Raw genomic sequence first — 12,359 nt, 5'->3', positions numbered from 1 at the left:
TGCTTTCAGTAATTTTTCTTTGTCTTTAATTTTTGCCAATTTGATTACTATGTGTCTCAGCATGTTTCTCCTTGGTTTTATCCTGTATGGGACTCTCTGCACTTCCTGGACTTGGGTGGCTATTTCCTTTCTCATGTTAGGGACGTTTTCGACTATAATCTCTTCAAATATTTTCTCGGGTCCTTTCTCTCTCTCTTCTCCTTCTGGGACCTCTATAATGCGAATATTGTTGCATTTAATGTTGTCCCAGAGGTCTGTTAGGCTGTCTTCATTTCTTTTATTTTGTTTTCTTTATTCTGTTCCACAGCAGTGAATTCTACCGTTCTGTCTTCCAGGTCACTTATCCGTTCTGCTGCCTCAGTTATTCTGCTATTGATTCCTTCTAGTATAGTTTTCATTTCAGTTATTGTATTGTTCATCTCTGTTTGTTCTTTAATTCTTCTAGGTCTTTGTTAAACATTTCTTGCATCTTCTCGATCTTTGCCTCCATTCTTTTTCCGAGGTCCTGGATCATCTTCACTATCATTATTCTGAATTCTTTTTCTGGAAGGTTGCCTATCTCCACTTCATTTAGTTGTTTTTCCTGGGTTTTATGTTGTTCCTTCATCTGGTATATAGCCTTCTGCCTTTTCATCTTGTGTGTCTTTCTGTGAATGTGGTTTCTGTTCCACAGGCTGCAGGATTGTAGTTCTTCTTGCTTTTGCTGTCTGCCCTCTGGTGGATTAGGTTATCTAAGAGGCTTGTGCAAGTTTCTTGATGGGAGGGACTGGTGGTGGGTAGAGCTTGCTGTTGCTCAGGTGGGCAGAGCTCAGTAAAACTTTAATCTGCTTGTCTGCTGATGGGTGAGGCTGGGTTCCCTCCCTGTTCATTGTTTGGCCTGAGGCGACCCAACACTGCAGCCTACCTGGGCTCTTTGGTGGGGCTAATGGAGGACTCTGGGAGGGCTCACACCAAGGAGTACTTCCCACAACTTCTGCGGCCAGTGTCCTTGTACTCCCAGTGAGACATGGCCAGCCCCTGGAACCCGGTTCCCCTGCATCGGCAGGCGGACGCGCAACCACTGTGCCACCAGGGAAGCCCGCACATAGTACTTTGTGTGTGCCGTCCAAGAGTGGAGTGTCTGATTCCCCCAGTCCTGTCAGAGTCCTGTAATCAAATCCCACTAGCCTTCGAAGTCTGATTCTCTAGGAATTCCTCCTCCCATTGCCGGACCCCCAGGTTGGGAAGCCTGACTTGGGGCTCAGAACCTGCACTCCAGTGGGTGGACTTCTGTGGTGTAAGTGTTCCCCAGTTTGTGAATCACCCTCCCAGCAGTTGTGGGATTTGATTTTATTGTGATTGCGCTGCTCCTACCTTCTCATTGTGGATTCTTCTTTGTCTTTGGATGTGGGGTATCTTGTTTGGTGAGTTCCAGTGTCTTCCTGTCTATGATTGTTCAGCAGTTAATTGTGATTTCGTGCTCTTGCAAGAGGGAATGAGAGCACGTCTTTCTACTCCTCCATCTTTTTAAAAAATTTATTTTATTTCTTTATTTATTTTTGGCTGTGTTGGGTCTTCATTGCTGGGCCCGGGCTTTCTCTAGTTGTGGCGAGCGGGGGCTACTCTCCATTGCAGTGCACGGGCTTCTCATTGCGGTGGCTTCTCTTGTTGCGGAGCACGGGCTCTCGGCACACGGGCTTCAGTAGTTATGGCATGTGGGCTCTAGAGCGCAAGCTCAGTAGTTGTGGCGCACAGGCTTAGTTGCTCTGCAACATGTGGGATCTTCCTGTACCAGGGCTCAAACCCGTGTCCCCTGCATTGGCAGGCAGATTCTTAACTACTGCACCACCAAGGAAGCCCTACTCCGCCATCTTCTGTTCCCATGTTTTATGTATAAAACTCAGTCACACTCAATAACTTTGTTCTCTCTTTCTAGTTTCCCAGTACGCTTACATTCTGTTTATATATAAAGATAGTTTCATGATATTTATTAGTTTGTCTTTAGATAGAGTGCACTGTGCAGTTCTGGAAGGCAAGAACTATGTTTTAATTGTTTTTACCTTCCTAATGCTGGTGCATTATACACTTTCCATAATCATGTGTTGAATGAAAGAAAGAATGAATGACACTACATTTTCTTTCCAAAAAAAAATAAGGGTTTGCATTTTTATAGTCCTATCTTTATCACCTGTTCTGTGATCCTTTTCTAACCTACCAGTATTGCTTTTTTTAAATTGAAGTATAGTTAATTTACAATGTTGTGTTAGTTTCAAGTGTACAGCAAAGTGATTCAGTTATACATACATATATATATATTTCCAGATTCCTTTCCCTTGTAGGTTATTGCAAAATATTGAGTGTAGTTCCCTGTGCAGTACAGTACGTCCTTGTTGGTTATCTATTTTATATATAGTAGTGTGTCAGTATTGCTTTTTAAATAACTTGTGCTTTGGACTGTCTTTCTTAGATGGAGAAAATATTCACCTAAGATAATTTTAAAATACTCGAAACTCATTCATATAAATGATGAGACTTGGCAGTTGAATTGCACATTCCCTCTGGAAGGACTTTTCTCGGCAGGGATCACCGCTTTAGAAATTCTCTACAAATGGTTTCTCTGAAGGGAGCCTGTAAACTAGAGAACACTGATTCAATCCCCTGTCTTCAGCAGTTTAATGCGATAAAAGTTAAGCTGAACCTCAGTTAAGGGTTTCTTTAAGGGTTTCTAATATAATCTCTCTTGCTATATTTATTGTTAAAGAATGAGTTAACTGCTTCACATGTTATATGTACATTAACCAGGTTGGAATTGCTATATTATTATTATGAGAAATTGGCTTATTTTATCCTCAAAGTAAGGAAATTTCCATCTAGACCAGTAAATTGAATTATTTTCCTGGTTTATACCACATATACAATATTGATAATTGTCAGTGCTCATTTACTGTTGAAAGACATGGCTCAATTTTTTAAATAGTGAAAAAAGTGAATACAGATAACATGTTTTGAATGCTTTCTATGAGCTAGGAGCTTTACATACTTTATTCTGTTTAACAATCCAACAGCTCACAACAAAATTTGCCCCATTTTACAGATGAAGAAACTGATATTCTCAAGGTGAACAGTCAGTAAGAAGCATAGACTCTGTTTGAAACTTCATCTGCATGGTTTTAAAGCCTTTGCTCTTTCTGATTTCCTAAGTTACCTCCTTTGCCAGTTCTTCACCCTCCTTTTTGCTTTAAACTCCTTAAAAATTAAAATATAAAGATTTTATATATATATATACATATAAAATGAAATCTAAGGCTATTGTTTTGGAGACGATGAAGATAATGGTATAATTACAAAATATAATTCAAACTACAGTGATAGGAGCCTCCACTGGTGTTATGGCCAAAGTCATAGTGTTCCCAAGCTAGTTATGCATGTCCTGGGAACAGAGAATGGCCCAGGGTCCTTCTGCCTCCAACCCCTGCCGTGTCTCCACTCTGAGTCTCTTCAGTGCCTCAAGGTCCCCCTCTCTTCACATCGGGCCCTGAATTTGGATAGGATACCTGCTGAGTCTGTGCATTCAGTTTTCTCTGTAGCTCTGCTGCCCTTTCAGTTAAATCCTATACCTGAATTTCAGCACAGACTGCAGGATTTAAGGGTCTCTTTAAACTCTACATGGAGATTTTATGACTTTTTCAGTGTACTTTGAATTGCTAGTTAGCTAACCCAAACCTATCATTTTCTTTTGTCAAGGTCTCTAAATCTATTAAATAAAACCAGACAGCTTCAGAATCATGATAATTATCCTGGGCCCCATGCTGTCTGCCACAGCTAGCGCATACTCCAATGCTTCCCTTCCTTTAGCTCCTTTCCTCAGTCCCCCACGGGGACCTGTCAGTGGTTGTGATGCTACTGCATGCCAGAGTCATTACCTGCTCACTTACCAACAGCTGTGTGGTCCTTATCTCTGACCACAAGAGACTCAGATCCAGAATCCCACCTCGAGTGTCTGCTTTGTAGGGCCACTTTTGGTAACAGTTTATTGGTCTGGGTTCTTCCTGAAATCAGTGCCCAAAACAAGGTCTTGCATTCAGGATGTTTATATTGGGAAGCATGAAAGTGGGAAGGGGAAAAAGTCAATCCAAGTGTGCTTTGTGGTCTCCAGTATGGGCCCCAGGGCTTGACGCTTTCAGGAGCCCTCGAGGAGCTGTGTGAAATGTACCCCAGGATTATTTCCCTGAGGGACAGACAAGGGGAGAATTTGTTTTCTGCCTCTTGTCCCCAGTTGGCCAAGGGTTGCTTTCTGCTGTTAACTCCCTCTCACTTCCAGACATCTGTGGGATCAGAAGGGCTGGTCTGCAGCATCTCACAGGGCCTGACAGTGGCAGAGAAGCCTGGGGGCAGAAAGTGGGCAGTGTAATTGAGTCAGCTGACATAACGTGCGGTCAGGTTACCTCTGAGCACAGTTGATTGTGTCAGGAATGACTGGAGTAAAAAGATGGGCTGAGAGCATGTGACGTGGGACACAACTGGTGTCAGATTCAGAGATGATCTTGTTCTATGGCTCCAACAAATCATTACACAGTAGTCATACAACAGGACATTTCCTAAAGTCTGGATCAGTCGGCTTCAAGTCACACCACGTATAGGGCATTCGTGACGCCATGCTGGTCGGGGTTCCCTAGCTCTTCCTCAGCTCCTCCCTTGGAGCATTCACAAATGTGGTGGTACAGACTCAAGTCCACGTTGAATACACAAATATTTGGTGCTTTATCTAAACTAAGGCTGATGTACATTCCCATGGCTAGTGCCATGCACGTGTTTTTTGCTTAACATTTATGGGGTTGCTGATGCTTTTCTGAGTAGTGGTGTAAAATGTGCTCCTCTCTGCGTCAGAGAAGGTAGACATAGACTTAATTGAACTCCGAGTTTTGAGAGAGCCCAGAACAAAGATCTATGGCTCCAGTGATGGGGGAGACTTCAGTCAGATCCATTTGGGAAGCTTTTCTTACAATGCCATGCTCTTGGCAGGAGGAAATGGAAGGGGATCGAAGGACAAGAGTATGTGTTGCTTGAAGTTGCTTAATAGGTGATTCTGCAACACCCCACCCATTTTCCATTGAGAATACTGAAGTGAGTTAATTTGCCCAGTGGCTAGATGGTGTTTCACAGGATGGTTGGCATTCCTCTCACTGCTCCATCAGATTCCTGCGGCAGTATCCAAGGCTAGGAGAGGCCGTGTGGAATGAGGGCAGCTGTAGACAAAGCTCCTCGAACACAAAAGTGATGGGTTTTGATGAGGAAACAGGCAGAATACTTGCACAGACTTATACATTAGTCAGCTTTAAAACCCTGGACTGCCTTCTTGGCCTCTTGGCCACGTGTACTAAAGGTCTCCTCAGTCCTCACCACTAAAGGACCTGAACCTGATGCTTTCCTAAAACTGATCTTGAGGCTGGCAGCAGGCCACCTCTACACTGCAGACCATCTGCATGCACTGGGAGTCCTGCCTGCCACCTACCCAGCCGGGGTGGCCTCCCGGGATATTTCCCTTGGCAGGAGTGTCTTACAGCTGGGCCAATTATTAGTGAGTTTCTGAATTATGTATGTCAATGTTCCCTTTCATTACTGTGAATTGTCATGAATTGGATGTAATCAGAATGATTGAGGTTTGAGGAACAAAGAATGAGGTGCATTTTTTAGTTTAATGTTATAACTTGTTGGGCTTTGTTATTGCTCTTAAAGCTCCTACCAAAACTACTAAGAGAAGCCATTTGGTGTGTTGGAAGGGTCCTAGACTTGGAGTCAGGAGACCCTGGTTCCTGCACCTGCTCTCCTGCCCTGGACTCGGCCTTACAGTACTTGGTGATCACCTGTTTAATGTCCTATACGTCAGTTGTGGGTATTTATTTAGCTTGTCATGTTGCAAGCTAGAAGGCAGCTGTCTGCAAACTGGAAGAGAGTAGTCACCAGAAACCGACCATGCTGGCACCCTGATCTCAAACTTCCAGCCTCTAAAACTGGGAGAAAATAAATTTCTGTTGTTTAAGCCTATGGTATAATACCAGTCTATGGTATTTTGTTATGGCAGCCCGAACAGACTAATATAAGGGGCTAGACTAGAGAAGATAGACTATCAGAAGTGGAAGGCAACTTGTCTTAGTTTGAATTCTTCCAAAAGCAGATCCCGAGACAAGGATTAGAATGAAAGCAATTTGTTTGGGAGGTGAGTCCAGGAAGCAATGCTGAGGGTGTGGGGAAGTGAGACTGAGGAAGATAGGAAAGCCAACGTGGGTTATCTCTATGGGCAACTGGAGCTTAGTATCCCTGAGGACCCTCTGAAAAACAATGTGGAATATGCCTTGGAATTTTCCTATTTAAGGCCAGGAAAACTGTGATGCTCATATATCAACTCACTATCCCCATGAAGGCATTAAGCTCCCAGCACTTCTGTCTGCCTGGCACATATCAGTCTAGCAGCAGTGTTCCTGGGTCAGAGAGCCACCAGAGAGAGAGATGTGTAGCAAGGCATGCATGGGAACTGTCTCAGGTCACCTCCAAGGTGGACTGAAGGGACAAGAATGCAGCACAGATGACATCTGCTACAGACAGCAGAACTCTCACACTTTAAGATGGACACTGAACTCTTGTGAAAATACAGTCTGTTTCGTAGGTCTGGAGTGGGACCTGAGAGTCTGCATTTGTAACAAGTTCCCCATGATGAAGATGTAGCTCATTCATGGACCAGACTCTGAGTAGAAAGAGTTTCACACTCTTTCATGAATTCAGCTCAGTTCAACATGTATTTATTGGTCACTTGCTGAGCTAGATCCTGGGGCTACCAGTGCTTGCCATGGGGACTAGAGAGATCAGAATATGATACTGAGCGGGACCCTGTGGGGCTCCTGGGCATTTCTTGATTACAGGAAATAGGCTTTATTTAGCCTCCATGACCTTCCCTGAGTTCCAAAGGGCAGGTTCAAACAGTTGCTAATTAGGGAAGGGAGGGGATGCAGAGACAAGGGAGGAACAGTCAAGAGAAACAATAGTGCAGCCTTAGGGCACGGTCCTGCTTCCGCATAAAGGGATACACATAATAACATCTTTGAGCTATTTTGCAGATACAGAAACCCCCAGCAGGTGGGAGAAGTTAACGGTGTGCCACCCACAAGTTCATAGACCCCAGACTGGTTGGAACCAGAAGGTTGATGATGCTGGCTCCCACTTACCTCACCACCAACCAATCAGAAGAATGTCCACGAGCTGATCACACCCTCCTTGAACCGTTACTATAAAACTCCTCACTACCCCCTCCAGGTTGGGACACATAGTTTTGAGGACATTAGCTCACTTTGGCCCCCTTTGACTGCAAAACAATAAAGCTATTCTTTTCTACTTCACCCAAAACTCTGTCTCCACGATTTAATTTGGTATTGGGTACAGAGGCTGGATTTGGCTTCAAACAGATGCATCAGGTGTTGCATCCGTTTTACAGATGATCTAAGGGTTTATTCTGCTTCAGCTGTCCAGGGTTGGAAGTGCTTACTACATATTTGTCTTAAGAAACAGAAGAAGGTGCAATTCCTGAACTGTTTCTGTCTCTTGGATAGAATTTTAGCTTATAAAAATGGTAAAACCATTAGCACAGATTTACCTCTAGATATGCTCCCAATGTCTTAGTAGCAGCCTCTCTGGAACCATGGGAGGGTTTTCATAAAGCCATTACTTACTTTAGTATTTTAAAATAACAACAACAACAACAAAAAATCTAGAGTTGTAATAAAAAGAGCGACATTTTTGTAGCACTTCACAGCTTACAAAGTGCTTTCCTTCACATTATCTCATTATGTCTTTTGCAGGCTGGAGAGAAATCATCTACAAATGGTGTTTAAAAATAAATGTATTGCACATTAGGGCAGGTACATTACACACCTGGATATGTGATATTCCAGATCCAAGATAATGAAAAATGGCCATGAAGAAGACTGCATATAAACATCCACTGTGTCCTGGGGCACTCGGGTAAACTCTGCATTAGCTGGGAAAAGCAGATCAGCCTCACTGTTGTTGGTTTCTCACTTTTAAACTTTCCACAAGGGTCTTATCTTTGATCTCTGTGCTGATCTTCCAGTTTGACCACTTGGCTTTTCATCCTGTTGAGATGCTTTGGGCCATCTGTACGCCCACACTGAAGTCAAGCACCAAGAGCGTGACTCATATGTCACGTGTGTCACCACCTGGCTGTCAGCCTCTTTGGCTGGACAGTCAATGGATTCAGCCAGTCAGATAAGAAAGTGAAAATGAGATGGTAAAGACTTTCTTTAGGCATTGTAAAATGACCTGGCTGTGATGACCTTTGTAAAGATTTAGCTTCATATACCCAAGAACTCTAATTATACCTATCAAATGTTATCAGTAGAGATTATGAATTATATCTAATATATAATTATACCTAAATAAAAGTGAAGATTCTATTTATAATAAAATTCAATGATTTCATTTATAATAACTTCGATAACCTTGAAATATTGAGTGAAAGAGAAGCAGATGGATGTCATTCATGAATATTTTATGAGTTAGAATGCTTTTTGCTATATGAAATGGAATATTTAATCAAACCTAAAAATAAGAGTTAACTGTTTACATAACCTAAATCTGGAAATAATGGTTCTGAGTTTTGTTAATTCAGCAGCACATTGTGTGAGTTCTGGGTCAGCTTCTCTGCGATTCTTTTAATTTTAATTTCATCGTCACAAAATGGCTGCCACAGCTCTAAGCATCATGTCCTCACACCACTGAATCTAAACAGAAAGGAGAGTGCTTCCTTTATGCCCTTTTTTTTTTTGAAATTATGGAGAACAATCATTCTGAAAATTCCCTCGTAAGTTCTCCTCTGGCCCTTTTGACCAGAAGTCGGTCATAGGCCCACTTGCACAACAATCACTGGTAAAGGAAATGAGATGAGCATGACTGACCAGACTAATTATGTTTAATGTTCTAGGCCTGGGGTGGGATCCAAACTTCCTGGAGCACATTGCTTCCTCAAATCTGAACAAAATAAGTGTTATTCATAAGGAAAAAAAGGAAATGGCTTTTGGGGAGGGAAGCAATATTGTCTGATGCACATATTTTCTATTGTTTCTTTAGAGGTTCTTTGGTTGCCTATTAATTGAAACAGAGACACATTCAGGGGTTAGAATCAAAGATTAAGATTGAAAACATTACCTCTTACTGAATTCTACAGAAGTATATAAAAATGTTTTGTAGTACAAATTGTGTTTCTTCCTAGTTTTGTTTGGGGAACCACTGACTGAAACCACCCACCCTGGCCAGGCACAGCAGTAACCACTTGCATGAGTTATCTTACTTCAGGAGGTCCTGGTAAGGAACGCGGAACTAACAAGCTACTACCAACTGGAAAATTTGGGAAAGGTCAAAAGGAGATAGGAGATGCCAGTCCATATGTCCTACCAACCTCCTAGAACACGTCTCGCTGGAATCCATCTTGGCTGAGTGATGCGTGCACCACCAGGAAGCACCCTGAGTCAGAAAAATTGGCCCAAGACAACCCAGAAACTAACCCCATTACCATAAAACCCGAGACTGCCAGCCACCTGGCAGAGCAGTTCTGCTTTCCCTTACCCTGCTGCTCTCTACCTGGGCGCCCCTTCCCAATAAAGTCTCTTGCTTTGTCAGCAAGTGTGTCTCCTTGGACATTTCATTTCTGAGTGTTAGACAAGAGCCCACTCTCGGGCCCTGGAAGGGGTCCCCCTTCCTGAAACAGTTTGGGTTTCTTATGGAATGGAAACCTTCCTGTCCAGAGCTTAGCCCATATAAGGTGACATGTGTCCCCATCACACTGCTGCCTCCCTGGGGTCTTCAGAAGGAGAGGAGAAATGACACAAGAGCTAAAGCTACTGGAAAAGCTTTTTTTTTCTTTTAAATATATCTTCATTGAAGTATAATTGCTTTACAGTACCGTTTTAGTTTCTGTTGCACAACAAAGCAAATCAGCCATATGTATACACATGTCCCCATATCCCCTCACTCTTGAGCCTCTCTCCCATCCTCCCTATCCCACCCCTCTAGGTCATCGCAAAACACCAAGCCGATCTCCCTGTGCTATGCTGCTGCTTCCCACCAGCCAACTATTCTACATTCAGTAGTGTATATATGTCGATGCTACTCTCACTTCGCCCCAGCTTCGCCCTCCCACCCCATGTCATTAAGTCCATTCTCTATGTCTACCTCTTTATTCCTACCCTGCAACTAGGTTCATCAGTACCATTTTTTTTTTTTAGATCCCATATATATACGTTAGCATACGGTGTTTGTTTTTCTCTGACTTACTTCACTCTGTAGGACAGATTCTACACTCTGTATGACACTCTAGGTCCATCCACCTCACTACAAATAACTCAATTTCATTTCTTTTTATGGCTGAGTAATATTCCATTGTATATATGTGCCACATCTTCTTTATCCATTCATCTGTTGATGGACATTTAGGTTGGTTCCATGTCCTGGCTATTGTAAATAGTGCTGCAATGAACATTGTGGTGCACGTCTCTCTTTGAATTATGGTTTTCTCAGGGTATATGCCCAGTAGTGGGATTGCTGGGTCATATGGTAGTTCTATTTTTAGTTTTTTAAGGAACCTCCATACTGTTTTCCACAGTGGTTGTATCAATTTACATTCCCACAACAATTCCTGCTGTGGTTTATATCAATTAAAATTCCCCTTTTCACCACACCCTTCCCAGCATGTATTGTTTCTAGCTGTTTTGATAATGGCCATTCGAACAGTGTGAGGTGATACCTCATTGTAGTTTTGATTTACATTTCTCTAATAATTAGTGATGTTGACTATCTTTTCATATGCCTCTTGGCCATCTGTATGTCTTCCTTGGTGAAATGTTTATTTAGGTCTTCTGCCCATTTTTTAACTGGATTGTTTGTTTTTTTGATATTGAGCTCCATGAGCTGTTTGTGTATTTTGGAGATTAATCCTTTGTCTATTGTTTCATTTGCAAATATTTTCTCCCATTCTGAGTGTTGTCTTTTTGTCTTGTTTATGGTTTCCTTTGCTGTGCAAAAGCTTTTAAGTTTAAGTCCCATTTGTTTATTTTTGTTTTTATTTCTGTTACTCTAGGAGGTGGGTCAAAAAAGATCTTGCTGTGGTTTATGTCAAAGAGTGCTTTTCTTATGTTTTCCTCTAAAAGTTTTATGGTGTCTGGTCTTACATTTAGGTCTTTAATCCATCTGGAGTTTATTTCTGTGTATAGTGTTAGGTAGTATTCTAATTTCATTCTTTTACATGTAGCTGTCCAGTTTTCCCAGCACCACTTATTGAAGAGGCTGTCTTCTCTCCATTGTATGTTCTTGCCTCCTTTGCTGTAAATTAAGTGACCATATGTGTGTGGGTTTATCTCTGGGCATTCTGTCCTGTACCATTGATCTATATTTCTGTTTTGTGCCAGTACAATACTGTCTTGATTACTGTAGCTTTGTGGTATAGTTGGAAGTTCAGGAGCCTGATTCTTCCAACTTCGTTTTTCTTTCTCAAGATTGCTATGGCTATTTGGGGTCTTTTCTGTTTCCATATGAATTGTTCTAATTTTTTGTTCTAATTCTGTGAAGAATGCCATTGGTAGTTTGATAGGGATTGCATTGAATCTGTAGATTGCTTTGGGCAGTAGAGTCATTTTCACAATATTGATTCTTCCAATTCAAAAACTGTTTCTCTATCTGTTTATGTCATCTTTGATTTCTTTCATCAGTGTTTTATAGTTTTCTGAGTGCAAGTCTTTCTCCTCCTTAGGCAGGTTTATTCCTAGGTATTTTATTATTTTTGTTGCAGTGGTAAATGGGAGTGTTTCCTTAATTTCTCTTTCTGATTTTTCACTGTTGGTATATAAGAATGTCAGAGATTTCTGTGCATTAATTTTGTATCCTGCAAGCTTACCAAATTCACTGATTAGTTCTAGTAGTTTTCTGGTGGCATCTTTAGGATTTTCTATGTATATTATCATGTCATCAGCAAATAGTGACAGTTTTACTTCTTCTTTTCCAATTTGTATTTCTTTTTTTTCTCTGATGGCCGTGGCTAGGACTTCCAAAACTATATTGAATAAGAGTGGTGAGAGTGAACATCCTTGTCTTGTTCCTGATCTTAGTGGAAATGCTTTCAGCTTTTCACCATTGAGTATGGTGCTTGCTGTGGGTTTGTCATATATGGCCTTTATTATGTTGAGGTATGTTTCCTCTATGTCCATTTTCTGGAGAGCTTTTATCATACATTGATGTTGAATTTTGTCAAAAGCTTTTTCTGAATCTATTGAGATTATCATATGGTTTTTATTCCTTAATTTGTTAACGTGGTGTATCAC

General features: G+C 41.7%; 1 protein-coding gene across 1 annotated transcript in view; it reads left to right on the top strand.

The window, feature by feature from the left end:
* The window catches only part of RCHY1 (ring finger and CHY zinc finger domain containing 1), an 82,254-nt gene that overhangs the window by 56,589 nt on the left and 13,306 nt on the right, over positions 1–12,359 (top strand). The window lies entirely within an intron of this gene.

The sequence above is a fragment of the Physeter macrocephalus genome, chromosome 7, assembly GCF_002837175.3.
Source record: "Physeter macrocephalus isolate SW-GA chromosome 7, ASM283717v5, whole genome shotgun sequence".
Classification (NCBI taxonomy): Eukaryota; Metazoa; Chordata; class Mammalia; order Artiodactyla; family Physeteridae; genus Physeter; species Physeter macrocephalus.
This window is presented reverse-complemented; position numbering and strand designations above follow the sequence as displayed.